The sequence below is a fragment of the Condylura cristata genome, unplaced genomic scaffold, assembly GCF_000260355.1.
Source record: "Condylura cristata isolate star-nosed mole 26May11 unplaced genomic scaffold, ConCri1.0 scaffold00014, whole genome shotgun sequence".
Taxonomy (NCBI): Eukaryota; Metazoa; Chordata; class Mammalia; order Eulipotyphla; family Talpidae; genus Condylura; species Condylura cristata.
The window spans coordinates 17,702,684-17,717,791 of record NW_004567115.1 but is presented as its reverse complement, the minus strand read 5'-3'; positions in this window follow the sequence as shown (position 1 = coordinate 17,717,791).

Genomic DNA, 15,108 nt, shown 5'->3' with positions numbered 1-15,108 from the left:
AAATGTGTGACCACAAAGTGGCCACTTCATTGGTCTGTACTTCCATTCCCTAATCTACTCTCTAAGGGAACTCATATCTGCCCTTTATGCCTCATTATATCAGATCATGTTAAGTAGGGTGCTCACCACTTCTAACACACTCAGTAATTGATAACCTAAGTATAGTTTCTCATATAAGCCACCTTGCAAGCAATAAACACAGGACTTCACAGTATTTTAGAAATATGTCAGGTTTTCTTTCTTCTAGTTCTTTCTTGAGAGAAACATACACACAGAGAGAGAAGTAAATTGGCACTGAGTTAGGTCAAGTTTCATTTACTTATTTACATAGATTTTTTTCCATTCAGTGCTTTATATATCCAACTCTCTATCTTACATCACAACCTTCATGTCTCGCATACAGCCACCATCTCACACTCTTTCTTGATGGCCCTGTACTTGCAATTCCCAAAGTCATTTCTGTGCCTCTTCCTTACCTTGGAAATGGCATTAGTCAGATGCTTGCTTAGGAGCATAGAACTCATTCTTGATTTTTCTTTACCTGAAACCCACATGTAAACCAAAGCAAAGCATAGGTCAGCTCCATCCATCCATGCGTCTTCATCTTGCCTACCACTGTCTTGCCCCAGTCCATGACTACTACTTGGCTGGACACTGGTAAACACTAATATGGTCTCCCTACATCCAGTTGCCTCCTGCCATCAAGAATAACCTCCTTAAATAGAAATTGAGTCCAAGTAGTCACTTGTTCAAAATTCTGTGACTCCCCACTACCCTTAGAATGAACCCCAAGGTCCAACATACTCATTAAAGTTTTCCTAACTCCCAGTTGTGTTTAAATACAAGTTGGCATGGGGGACAACCTGGTGGTGCAAGGGGTTAATTTTCAGCATTATAAAGCTATTGGCAGCCACTGCAGCAAGAGTTCCATCCCTGGCCAGGGAGGTGACCCACATGGTGCGGCAGACCTCTCCTGTCCCACCCACTGCTCCCCTCAGCAGTGTGCTTCATTGATCTGCCTGCTTTGCTTCCCACTCTGTCTCTGGTGAATCCTCTCACCCCCTGCACTTCTGCCTGTACCCCAGTTCTTGTGTACATAAATAAATAAATCTTTAAAAATAAGTAAATATAGGTGGGCAGGTTACTGTATAAAAAAACTTTTTATTATGAATCCTATTTTTTTTGTAAATGACTCATTCCCTCATTTTTCTTTACTGGGTTAACTAAAAGACAAATGTACCTCAACTGCAAGTTATAAAATGTATAAGATGCACTTCAATCCAAGTTAAAAGAACTTGGAAGTTAACTTTATTTTGACGATGTGGTGACTCTCTACAGTCCTCAGTCAGACTGACTTGTTGCTTTAGGGACTATGTTCCTGCCTTGCTTAACAGGAGTTAGGGCTCCTGATCTTCCAGTTCCCAGAACACATGATTAGCCCAGTCTAAAAATGACATTAGGTTTTCTCCACTAGAGGCATCTCTTGATAACCAAAATGCCATGAAAAACAAAGAGACTTTGATAGAAAAGAACAGTAAATATTTGTGGTAATATAAGAAAACATATCAATCACTTCCAGCTCACTGTCATCTAACTCACTCTGTATCCTTTAAGTGAATCTTCTCACACTCGTGAATCCTACCACCCCTGCTAGCCCTAAAATCCCAGGCCTAGGTCAGCTGCACCAGAAACCAATCTTCCAGATGCCTTCATCCTCCACTGTGATGATCCTAATCTTGTCTCCCTTCTGCCACACTCTGTTGGTTCCTGCTGTAACTGTGCCAACAGCCTTAACACAAGATTTTGCACTCCAGTGAGCATTTTTTTTTTAATATAACACATTTTGTAATTGTTCATTTTTGTACAATGACTGTTTGCTCCTCTCAGGGGTAGCCCCATAAAATTCCCACCACCAGTTACCCTGTGCACCATCACCATAGTCCCTTGTGCTCATCCTTCCCTGTTCTGATCACTCTCTCTCTCCCTCCCCTGCTGAATGTCTCTGATTTATAGTTTTCCTGTTAATTTTTATTAGTATTATTTTTCACTAATCCCTTATTTGGTTCCCCTATATTCCTCCTATAAGTGAAACCATCTCCTAGTTTTCTTTTTCCTTCTGACCAGTCAGCATTTTGGACCTTGGTCTCTATGCTGCCTCTGGCTTCTCTCATTTGTGTGCTGGCACAAACTGGGATAAGTGTTGCCCACTCTAGCAACTGGGCTAGGGTTGCCCCCACCCATACCACTGCTGCCGATTCTGGCTCCTGAGCTGGAGGTCTCTGCTGGACAGGATGCCTCCCCGCTGCAGAGGGTGGGAGACTGAATACCTTTTCAGTCTTTTCTAATGAGGGGGAAAATAAAATTGTGCTATTTTGTGGTCCTTCAGAACTGACCAGAGAAGAAAAGAAAGTCAACCTTGGTGTTGGAGAAACAATTCCTTACTGAACTACATTTATGTATATCCCAGGCCCATCCAATCTCCTCCAGCTATTGCAGGTTCTTCTATCCCAGGAGGGAGGAATCTTCATGTTATTACTGCCATGTGCCTGCTTAGCATCCAGGCAGCAGGCACAGAAATAGCATCAGCTTAGTTGTTCAGTAGGAATACATATATGTGTGTGTATATCTTGGTTCACTTTTGTATAATATTATTTGATTTCTCCTCTCAAGTGTAACACCCATAAAATCCCCACACCAAGTCACCCATGAACCATCACTATACCCTCTGTGCTCTTCCCTTCCCTGTTCTGGTCCCTCTCCCTCCTCCTCCCTGGCTGAATGTTTCCGATGTATAGTTTGCCTGCTAGTTTTGTTGTTGTTCAGTAGGCTTTTCTGAATACCACCAGGCACTCTGCCATATTGAGACTACCTCTGCCCTTAAGGAACTCACAATCTGGTGAGGGAAGCTCTTGCGTTGGCTCAGCTGAGTAGTAGTGAGAACCTAAGGCAGATGATGATATTGAAAGTGATGGAAGGGATGAAGCCCAGAAAAGTCTTCAAGAAGAAATGGAAAGATGCTCTGATGGTTTTACATGGAGCACACAGCAGATGGAGGAGCAGCAGATGACATCAGCCCACCTGCCTGTAATAAGTTGCTTTGTGTTTTTCAGGACACATCAATGTGTGTCATTGTTTTGTTTTGACTGTTTGTTTGTTTGCTTTTAGCAACAATTTTTAAGGTAAGCTGAAAATACAAAGCAAAGACTGTTTCTCCTCAAACCACTGTAGTAAGTCATCAGCATGTCCCATCAATCCTGGCCACAGGTGTATTTCCTCCATCCAAGATATTTTCCTACAAAATCACAAAATAACCACCAAAGTCAGGAGATTAACATTGGTGCACTGCCACCAGCTGGAACTCAGCAGTCATTCAAGATTTTATAATTTTCCCATAATGCCATTTAGTGCACTAAAGACAGAGTCCAGAACCACACATCATAGTCAGTCATCAGGTCTCTTGAGTCTCCTTCAGTGTGGAGCAGCTCCCTGGGCATTTTTTCCTTGGTGCTCCACAACCTTGGGAAATCTCAAAGTTACACTGTGTTTCACTGGTCTCCTAGAGGCATGTAGGCATCCAAAGAAATAAGTTACTATGTGGCTTAAAACATAATTATAAGAAATGTGATTGTAATAGTAAAGTTGTGCCTTCATTCATTGCTAATCCACAGAAGATGCCGATGATCCCTGGAGACACCCTGAAAGAACTACATAATTTGTGTATCTTGAGCAGTCACTAGGATGTAGGTATCTTCCCAGATTTTCTTGATTCCTTCCATCTAGGACTTAATGAGGGAGATTAGGGAGGGGGTGAGCCCTTCCTGTTTGCTTTCAGCAGAGGGTAACTTCTCTTAAGATTAACCCACAGGAAGGCCAACATTCAAAGCCATTTTCAGAATACCCTGGGTCCTAGTTTGAGCTCTAGGGATCTATACCAGTAGTACCCCAAAGGAATCATGGTAGTAATACTACCTGGAAGCTTGTTAGACATGCCAGTTTTTCTGTCTCATCCAAACCAATGAAGGAAGCATTTTTTGGAATGGAGCACAGACTTGCCAGATGATTCATATGTTTCTCTGCTCTAGTGGTCCCATCTGGAAACTGAGACCCTGTATTTCTACCAAGCTCCCCAATAATGCCAGTGCTCCTCCTCCTGCAATCACAATTTGAGTGGCAAATCTAGAATCTATCAAATCAGAACTTGTATTTTAATCAGATCCAACAACTTCAAATGTCCACTAAGGTTTGAGCAACACTGCAGTACAGATGTCTCTTCTGAGTTGCAATCACAGTCTCAGTTGAGGCAAGTTAAAGAACAAAATGGTCCATGAAATTGCTTTGCTATTGATTGAAGTGAAATTAAATAGGCACATAAAGTCAATATCTTTCCAAGGTTGATCATGTGTCATAGATAAATTTGGGGTTAAGATTCAAAGATGTCATACCAGATTTGGACCTTTGCACATGCTCTCCTCTCTGCCTGAAATGATTTCCCCCTTTTCTTTTCCTTTATGACCACAAAATCTTGGTTTGTTTGTCACTTTCTCAGAAAAGTATTCACTTACTGCTGAATGGGCCAAGTTCCTTACTACCATGACTTGTAATACTACAGTGATTCACTCTACCTCTTCTCTAAGATAGATGGGGTCAGGCATCTTGTCTCATTTCACACACCTTTATGTATATATTTTTTAAAGATTTATTTATTTATGCATGCAGAACTGGAGTACAGGCCAGAGGTGCAGGGGCAGTGAGAGGATTCACCAGAGACAGAGTGGGGAGCAGAACAAGCTGACTGACAAGCTGACACTGCTGAGGGGAGCAGCGGGCGGGTCAGGAGAGGTCTGCCGCCCCATGTAGATCACCTCCAGGATGGGGATTGAACCTCATACTGAAGTGGCTTTTGCTTCTTAGTGCTGTGCTTTAACCCACTGCGCCACTAAGGAGGGCCCACACTTTTATATTTTTAATCACCTAGCCAAATGCCGGACCAAAAGTCTCTCAATAAATAGCTATTGAATGCAAGTGTGTAGGAGGAGCCTCTAGATAGCCCCTAATTGTTTCCTGCTGGTATTCCTGCTTGTCTGTAAATCCCTTCACACCCTTGAAGACCCACAAGGATAGGTGGGACATTGTGAGTCTCTCCAAATTAACAGAGTATGACAAAAGTTATGAGTTACCACTTTCAACACTAGGTCATAAAAAGATGGTGGCTTCATCTTCCCTTACTTTCTTGCTTGGCATTCCCAGGGAAGCCAGCTGCTATGTTGAGTCACCTCTAGAGATGTCTACAAGGCAAGGAACAGATGCCAATGAAGAACCAAGTCTGCCAATGACATGTGAACAAGCTTCAGCATTCAGAACTAACCACAGTTGAGCTTTTAGATGAATTGCAGTTTGACTGATGTCTTTCATATAGCCTAGGAGAGCCCCTCAGCCAGGTGTGCCCAGATTCCTGATCCATCGAAACTATGAGATAATAAACATTTGCTGTTTGAAGTCCTTGGGTTTGAATTAATTTGTTACCCAGAAATAGATGAAATAGATGAGAAATAGTAGCTTTAAGCCTTCACCTAAAGATAATATGTTACCCCTGCTTTACAGATGAGGATATGGATAATCAGAGAGTCTAAGTAACTTGCCCTGCTCACGACTAGTAAGTGATGCAGGCAAGATTTGAGCTCATATAAGTCTAACTTCAGAACTGAACTCTTTTCAACAACCATTCTGCCTCAAAATTTAAGATAGAGTTTTTATTTCCCATAGTATTTACCAAGGCAAGGAAGGAAAGAAAATTTCTCAGTGCTTCACATTCATACAGTATGAATCATACCCAACTTTGCTCAGTAGTTTTACTTCACTCTTTTAATGCATATTCTACAAAGATACTACAAATTGAATTTTGAGTTTTTCTTTACTCCCACCTCCAGCCTCTTAGGATCCATTCTCCTGATTTCTTCAGCCTCGTCTTGGGCTGGGCCACAATCGTTTCTCAGACCTCCCACCCATGACTCACAGCAGAGAATGCAGCCCTTTGGGGAACAGCATAAAGATTGGGAGAATGGAAGGAGATATGAGTCATGGACCACATCTGATTTCACTGCTTTGTTTGATTAACTTTCCTTGATGACTGGCAGAGTCACAGGCTTGGAGAATTGGCCAAAAGAGAGAAATTTGGGGGCAAAAAATAAGATTGTACCCAGGTAACAACCCCTTTGGGAATCCACGTAGAAATAACTCCAAAAGCTGAGGACTGCACAGTAGGTCTTCTGACCTTGTGTCAGTACATATGCACAGCTTCTTGTCAATCTCTTTTCCTAGAGGCCCAATAACTGAAGAGACCTCCAAGAGTGGGTGAAAAGGAAGTTTGCTGTGCAGGAAAAGCTGCCACAAGCATGCAAATTATTTGAAGTTTCATATTAAGCTTTAAAATTCATGCAGAAATGTCCATTATATTTCATGACAAATGCACATTTGTTCAATACAAAAAGATAATGTCTTCCCCAGATTTTCAAATACAATTTATGTTCAAAGGAATTTCCCATTTCCTGTGGCTTTACATCCCCCCACATGCCCTCTACACACCCACACTCTTTATACATATGAACAAAAGGAATTAATATTCATTCTCCATAGCTTGAGTTGCTTCAGAAAGAATAACTCCTAAAAAAAAAGTCAGGGACTCCCTAACAAAACTATAAGCAAAACCCACTAAGCTGTTTCTACCTGTTAAATTACTTAAAATAGAAAATCAGGTATCAAGCTTCTGACAAAATTCCAGATTTATGAAGTACAGGGATTGTCCTAGAAGAGTTTCTTTTTTCTCTCTCTAAGCTTCTTCTACTCTTGTAGATAGCTCTGCTATTTAATACCCTCGTGGCATTTGGTTTATTTTCCTCCCTTGATTGCCTCTGAATGTACTGTAATCCTCTTTTCTGGTAACTGTCCCTTTTACCACAGGAAAATCAACTGTATCCGGTCGTGGGACAGATGCCACATGGTCGAAGAAAGTCACGATTGCTTTATCTGAGGCTGCCACTCACCTCTGGGATGGAGAGGCAGACGTATAAGAGTATGAGGGCTCAGTCATGTCTAGGAAACAGATGGGGAACAAATGAAGCATTGAATGTTTGCAAATTCCAGTCCTTTGATTTTTGTCTGCTGGGGAGTGAGTGGAACAAAGAAACGGAGGGGAATAACAGGAATATGGGTGGAGAAAGGTTTGTAATTTTTCACATTCTCCTTTGGATATGGACTGAAGGAAGTGTGTGGAAAGGGGCTTTTCTCTTTTGATTTGTACACTGACCTTTCCCTGAGACACTGCATGCCTTGACATATAAAATTGTATTCAGTGTCCCCAATGGATAATTCTGTAATTAGCCATCAGTTCATTCAGCAAATATGCACAGACACCTACTACATTAGGCTTGAATGGAACTTCATCTCTTGATAACTAAAAATGAAATCCCACTAGAGAAATTCTCTGTTTTTTTTCCACAGATTTAAGTCGCCCAAAGTCAGCATGTCTGTTCGTTAAGCCAGCAGCAAATTAATACAGGCCCAGAGGATGAAATCAAAGGAGGAAGTAGGTAAGGATTTGCACAAATCACAGATAATCTGCCCATGCCCTGGGTGTACAGATACTTCGTCCTAAGGAATTAGAAAAACCCCAACCCGTTCATCTTTTAACTTTATTCACCAGGGGAGGAAGAGGCACTCAATACCTGGAGGTTGAATATCCAGCTTTCCACTCCCATCACTTGTCTCTTTTAAGTATAATGAAAATTGCAGGGAAGTCTCTGCAGTTACACATTTCTTTAAGAAGGATTCACGTGCTCTCAGACCATTACAACTTTCCTCTGAAGTAGGCTTTTCTTCCCCACAGAACGGTAAGTCAAGTCTATTTCTGAGGCAGTAAGTCCATGACCTGAATGAATCAGGTCGGGAAATTGACCCATTTCTTGCCTCTCAACCCTCAAGCCCAAGGCAGAGAAATCTGACACAGAGACTTTAAGGTAAACATTACCAGTCAGTTTTTCAACATTTATTTAACGATCTGGCTGTATCCACAACATGGTGTAATCCCAGCACTTGAAAACGTTCAGGTGAGGTGAAGACATGAATAAATGTATTGCAATAGCAGAAAAAATTTAACTGTACGCTTCACTTGCAGAAATGGATGTGAAACCGGGGCCCCAGGAAAGGTGGGCTATTGGATAATTTACCAGGGAAGCTTTCCTCGGAGGCACAGGCTTAGAACTGGATTTTAAAAGACCACTGTGTCTGTGGAGGGATCCCTGCACCAAACTGCCCTGAGATTCCATTTCCCCTTGAAATGCATGCAGTGCACGCAGGTTGGGGGAATTGTGGAAGGAAGAAAAGCAATAACGTTTCTCTACCTCCTGGCTCTGTGCCCAGGCACATAGGAGGTGTCAATGAATAGCAGACTCTGTTTTAATAGTTTATGGCTCTACAGTTACTATTATTTAATGATAGAAATGCTGATGAAATAAGAACGAGTACACCTCTCACTCACATGGCCTATATTGATCATGAATTACTTTTAACCAAAACCAAACAAGCAAACAAACAAACAAAAAAAAAACGTAAATTATTTACATAGTGTTTTACGTAGATAGTCCTGCCCTGAAAGAAGCAGAGGATTGTGGTTGTTCCAGCTCAGCAGACTATCAAATGAGGGGTTTCTGGTGACCCAGAAATGTTATTTTAGTCTAACATTAAGTGCCCACCAGTTAGTAGCTAGACCACCTTGGACTGAAGCAGAAGCTACCAATGCCAAGTGATGTCCCCAGTCACTTCACAGAGGTGTGGAAGCACTGAGGGCTGGGTCAGCACAGGAGCATTGCTGTCCTTTTTTTCCACACCTTTCAGCCCCAAAGTGGGGGCAGACCCTACCCCACTGGGGTTGTTTGCAGCAGCGACTGGAGACCTGGAATGGAGGCTGTGCTGCCTGAGGTGTTTCCAGTCCCAGTTACCTACACAACTCTAGGCTCCCTCCTTTTCTCAGACTCAGAGGAAAAAAAAAGAAAAACTCACCTGCTGTTCTAGAGTATGTGAGGAAAATATTGTTCAGACGTCGGGCTCTTTCTGCAGCCCACACTGGGCCTCCCTAGCTATAGCCAGCAAAGTGTTGGGCCAAGAAATTTATTTAGAGCAAAATCTACTGCTGTATACTCTTATCTTTGTGGGGAAAATCTGCTCCCTGCAAAACACCACTAACCCCAGAGCATTTCATTCCTCTGAGAAAACGAAGGTCTCAGAAAGCAGTTGGCAGCTCTGAAGAAATCCATCTCTGGGCAGGAATGTTGTTACAGGTTAAATTGTGAATACTCATCCTTCCTACCCAGTCCCCCCAAAAATGCCCACTGGTCAAAGAGCCTAAAGTCACAGGAAGCCACCAGTCAGCCTGGAGCAGACTTCCCATCATATTCGGAGGGAGCATAACCCTATGGACACCTTGATTTTGGACTTGATTTCGGCCTCCAGAACTGTGAGATAAGACATTTCTGTCGCTTTAAGCCACCCACTTTGTTACAGCTGTCTCGAGAGACAAATACATGTATAATCAGAGGTCTTCTTACTAAAAGACCCAGCTCAATGAGGACATCTAAGTTCACCAACACAAGTGAGAGGTTTCATGCTGGAAAATGAACTGGACACCAAAGAAACAGCTCTTGGCTCTTCACCTTGGCCGTGGCATCATTTCAGAGAAGTGGCTGCTTCTTCACCCTCACATCTATGATCATCCAGTTTTCCATCTTAACAAATAAAGCTCAATTGTGTCGGACATGGAGTTCCACAGTGTTTTCATTTTCACAACTCAGCTCCTTCTCACCTCCTCCAAGAGGCACACAAGCTGTTCCTGTGACCCTGGCACACTGTTGGGGTTTGAGGAGGCGGCCAGGCCTTGCCTTCCCTGGCTCCCAATGGAGGGGCGGTTGCTCACAGGCCCTGTTTAACTGAGCTGCAGGAAAGAGCACGGAGTGGTTTCCGAATCACCTTCCTGGAACTGGGAGGGGCACATAGAACAGGGAAAGTGAATTCCAGTGATGTTGCTGCATGTCGGGGGCTGCTTTGTGGTGAAATGACAAATTGTTATCTGGATGGGGTGGGATTATTCATGAATGTACCGTGAATCATCACAGGTAGGATAAGATGGCTGATGGTCCTTTCTGGAATTCCTACCACACCTTTGGGATGGAGTCTTGTGAAGTCAGAAGGTCTGGTGACAGTTTAGAAAAATCTGCTTGAAACGCTTCAGAAAATGTGATATCTTGATATATACAACCAATAGTCCTCTTATTTTTTTCAAAAGCACATCCTTTTCTTAAAATTATTTTTAGTAAGAATAACAGAATAATAGAGGAAACAGAAAGATAAAATGAAATAGAAAATAAAATGAAATCAAACAGAACCGACCATAATTCCATAATCTATTATAACTTCTTAAAATATCAAAAAACAAATGGAGTCATTAAATAAGATCCAGTATACCTCACACAGTTATTCATTTAAGTGGAAAATATAAGGAATTTTACATGAACATATAGTAAAAATGTTTATCTAAAAGAATCAGAACAATAAATCCTATAGTATGTATATTATGCTCTGGCTAAGTATGCTTAAAAGGAAATATAGCGTAATGTAATGAGTCGATGTTACTTTCTTCTGGGTAGTTTTCATATTTTATAAATATTTGACAGTGTTTTATATTTTATAAATGTTTGAGAGTGTTAAAGATTATCTTCAACCCAGAATTTAGTCGTTTCAGTTTTATTTTTTTCTCATTTTTCTACCATCTAATTATATAATTCTACTAAAAATGTTTTCAAGAATGAAAATTTTTCCAGAATGTCTGTCCCAAGGCTCCAGCCACAGCATTATGCTGTTCAACATGTTGAGAGAGCAGCAGACTCTGGCATTATAACCAAGTGAAGGTGAAGTGGAATGTCCTGCCTAGAAGTAAAAAACTGTTGGAAAAAAATACACACATGACATTAACAGCTATTTTGTGTACTCAGTGAAATATTCGTTTTATTTTCTTTTGTCTCATGTAAGTTCCCTGGGATCAACATTCAGATGCCAAGTTACTGCTTATTTGCTGATCAGTTACTGCCACAGATCTAGGTATCTTGACCAACGGATCTTTAGGGGTGACCCAGATACCTGGTGTGGTGGTGAGGGGTGGGGAAAAGAGGGCTTCAAACCCATTTAGATGATCCACAAGGTCAAAAGAGTGTTCATAATACTAATACATCGTTAGCCTTTGTCAAGATCCATCTCTCATTAATTTCCAGTGTTGTTTCTCAAAGCCTGCTGCATAATGTGGGCATTGAAACAGGCTGAATACAGGAGAAGAGATGAGAACCCAGCTGTCTTCTATTAAGCCATCCATAAAAGAGATTTGCAGAAAGTAGAACAATGCCACTTGCTCTCTATATACTCATATATCTATATATATTTTAGAAAATATAGTTATTTTATATTTAAATAAAACATATTACCTATGTTAACACAGAATGGGTTTGTTAGAGTTATTTTTGAGTAAATTACTATATGTCATTTTAAAATGTCAGCTTTTGTTTCTGTTAATGTCAATATCAAGAGATGTAACCCATATAAACAAGAGCTCTCTAGGGTCCTCAATCCTTTTGAGTTGCTTAGACATGGCCTGAAACCAAAATGCATGAGAACCACTTCTCGCCTACCACCACCCACGGGACTGGCATACCACACACCAGTGCCCACACCCACTGGCTGCTGCTGGACCAAGATTGGAGCAGGCAATCCTACAAAATGGGGAGCTTTCAGGAAAACTTCTGAATCCTAAAGTTGGAGTGCCCGTGGAAGATCCCACTAAGACATCCCTTTGGGTTATAGGGAGAATAGGTGTTAGGACCCTGACGGGGGAGCAGGGAAGAGCCGAGGGGCCAGAGTGGCTCTAGATCAGTTGCTCCTGGCAGAATAGCAGGGGGAAATTAAGAATTAAGAGAATAAAACTAGGAAGAGAGTTAGTTACTTTTATTCTGTTCCCTTTGGCTTCCTTTACCCAATTTTCAGAACTGAAACATCCCAAATCAACTATAAACTGTTTCTCTTCTGCAGTCAGATTGATATAATCTGACTTCAGAAGTAGGCTTCACCAGCCCATGAAAATTTCTCCCCAAAGCATAAAATCCTTTCATCTAGGGCAGAGCATGTCATTAGACTATTACAGATGAAAGACTAAAAAGTAGAACCTATGGCAAGTTTATGCATTGGATGAGGGACATGACCCCCATACTGGCTTGGACCTGAGTCACAAAAATCTCCATCCCTGTGCTTTGCTGGGGCCTGGGTCAGACCAGTCATCAGCAGCTGTATCTTGGCGATGAGTCCAGTGTCGCCAAGCCTGCGAACTACACACTGAGGGGGGATGCTATTGAGAACACACAAGTCACGCCTGGAAACGGGTGGGGCCAGAAGGAAAGAGGACCTTGAAGGGCACCGACAGAGCTCACACCTCAATTCCAGTGACAATTATCAGCTCCTCCCTGCTGTTCTGAGCACCCAGGGCTTCTTGGGGTTCTCTTTCCTCCAGCTGGCCCCTTGAAGTCACAACCCCGAGATAATCAACAGAGAGAACACACTTTCCTTCACAGCCTTCAAATCAACAATTTTGGTCACAGATTGAACTGCTAAATCTTTACACATCTGAAAGTTAGACTTTGACGTGCTTGTTTTTCTTCCCCTGTCTGACTCACTGAATGAGTCATCTCAAACCTTGTTAATCTCCACTGGACTGAGGGAAGCAAGGGCAGCGGGAGAGGGCTTCCTTTCCCGGCGAGGCTCAGATCAGAGCTGCCTTTTCAGCCTCAGCCCAGCACTGCTGCCCCCAGGACTTATTCTTGGAGCTCTGTTCTATAGAAATGGCAGTGGGGGAAGAATGAACCTACAGGACCAGGGATCTGAGCCTGGGCACCTGTAGTTGTCTCCCCATCTCTCAGTTCCCTGACGTACTGAGAAAACTAACACTGAAAACTCTTCACACTGAAGGGAGCTTCTGTGTGAAGAATATGGTTGGACAATTTCAGTGTCTTAGAGCACAGAGCTTAGGAGTAGGGAGTTCTCCCAAATAGAAATGTAGCCCCAAGAGCTCTTTTCTTAGCTAGGCAGCACCGCACATGTTTGGACTTATATTTCTTCCTGTTGCCTGGAGTCAAAATGTGGCCTTTCTGACTCTCCCTGCCTCTCTTCCTGACCAGGTTACTGGAGTTCTAGAGGCCCCAGCATGGAGAAATGGAGCCCAGAGAGGCAAGGTGACAGAGGTAAGGACTCCCGTGCCCCTACCTGTGAGGGGTGTACCCCATGCCTCATACTCAAATCTGACATGGGAAGAAGAATCCATACACTGTCTGCCCATTTTCATTAGCCATCTGCCCTGATTTGCATGTGTGACAGGTGTGCAGACTCAGGATGAGGGCCACTTCCCCCTGGAGAAGCACAGAACCTAGTGTGGAGCAAAACAGTCATGGGGCAGTGTTGGTTGGACACAGTTAGGGGTACCTTGGGTGCTGTGGACATGGAAGGAATGGGGCAAGCTCCTGGATGAGTGAGTTTGTAGGCAGGTGAGCCAAGTGAGAGGTGGAGGGGGAGACTTAATTACAGTTGTTAATATTGCACACCTTCTAGACCCAAGTGCTGGAGAGCAGGGCACAGTCTAAAGGCAGAACCTGCACTGTGTGATGGAAAGCTACAAGGTGAGGCCTCTGAATTGTTATGTTACACTCCAGAGCTTTCTCTTGCCCTAACCCCTGTGGGAAGACTCGGTTCAGGGTGGCTCACCAGGACGTCTCTTCTGAGTGGCAGCTGCTCCTTCCTGGTCACATGCTGCCCCTTGGACTAGTCAGGATCCCCTACCCTGCTGGCACTAGAGACTAGTTCCAGGATCACTTCGTCATCAGGAGACCATTCAGAAAGGATTTTGACACCTTTTCATTTCTTGTTCAAAGAAAGAGTTCCCTGCATATCCAATCATGTCTTAAGTGTAGCTCATAAGAATAGAGACAGGCACCTCTGTCTTCTGGGTCACAAAGCATTTCATCTTTCTTTTCAGAGCTCAGAAATCAGTGTTCCCATTTCATGGCATGAAGAATAGATGACTAGAGAATTATAACATTTTTCAGAATCTTCCAGAAGGAAAGAAAGTCCAGTCTCCTTCCTGGGATTGATCTTGGTCTTCCATATATGACATCTGTGATATCAGTTGATCCTGTCAGACAGCAAGTGCCATCCACCCATGCTCCACACTCAGAGGGCCATTCTCTATTGACCAGTTTTACTTTCACAATTTTCTTTTTTTAATGGAAATTTTGCTCTGAAATGAGAATTGTGTGGTTGTATTACTTTTATAGCCATGAATATTGAAAGCCTGCAACAAATTTTCCATGACTCCCACACACCAGCGCTTCAACTTCTAGACTGTGGCAACAGCAGCTCCCATACCTCAAAATGGAGCCCCCAGAGTCTGAGTTGAAGTTAGCTAAGAAACAATCCTCTTCCCTTTGTTTTTAGCTTCTGGTTTATAAACACATATCATACTTTTGGAGTTCTCTCTAGAATTCTTCTGAAGTTCAAGTTCACACCCAAGTTGGCTACTACCAAAGCTTCTCTGTGGTTAGACCCCAGCTTTGACAAAATAGAAAAGCTATTGAGGTTGGTTCTGCCTGTTTTGTCACATAATATAGAATGAAGCACAAGCTCCAATGACCTTAACATCTTTGTGTTGATAAGTCAGAGCCATTGTCTGGGGGGAAAGAAATGGCATGAAACTGGTAAGAGAAGACACTGGGAGGTTGGTGGTCACTGAAGGGGGAGAAGATGCTAGATACTGGAGAGGTGGCTGTTCCTACCCAGAACCTTGAGTGTGAAAACATTTAAGAAAAAGCTGCAGACCACAGGACCTGTGCTGTGTGCCCACCTGGTTGTATGTGTGTGTGCCTGCCCACATGTGTGTGTGCATGTGAGTGGCAAGGTAAGTGTGCCTTCATGTACCTTGGTTCTACTCAACATAACTGAGAGTCTATGTCAAAGCATCACTGTGCATGGTGA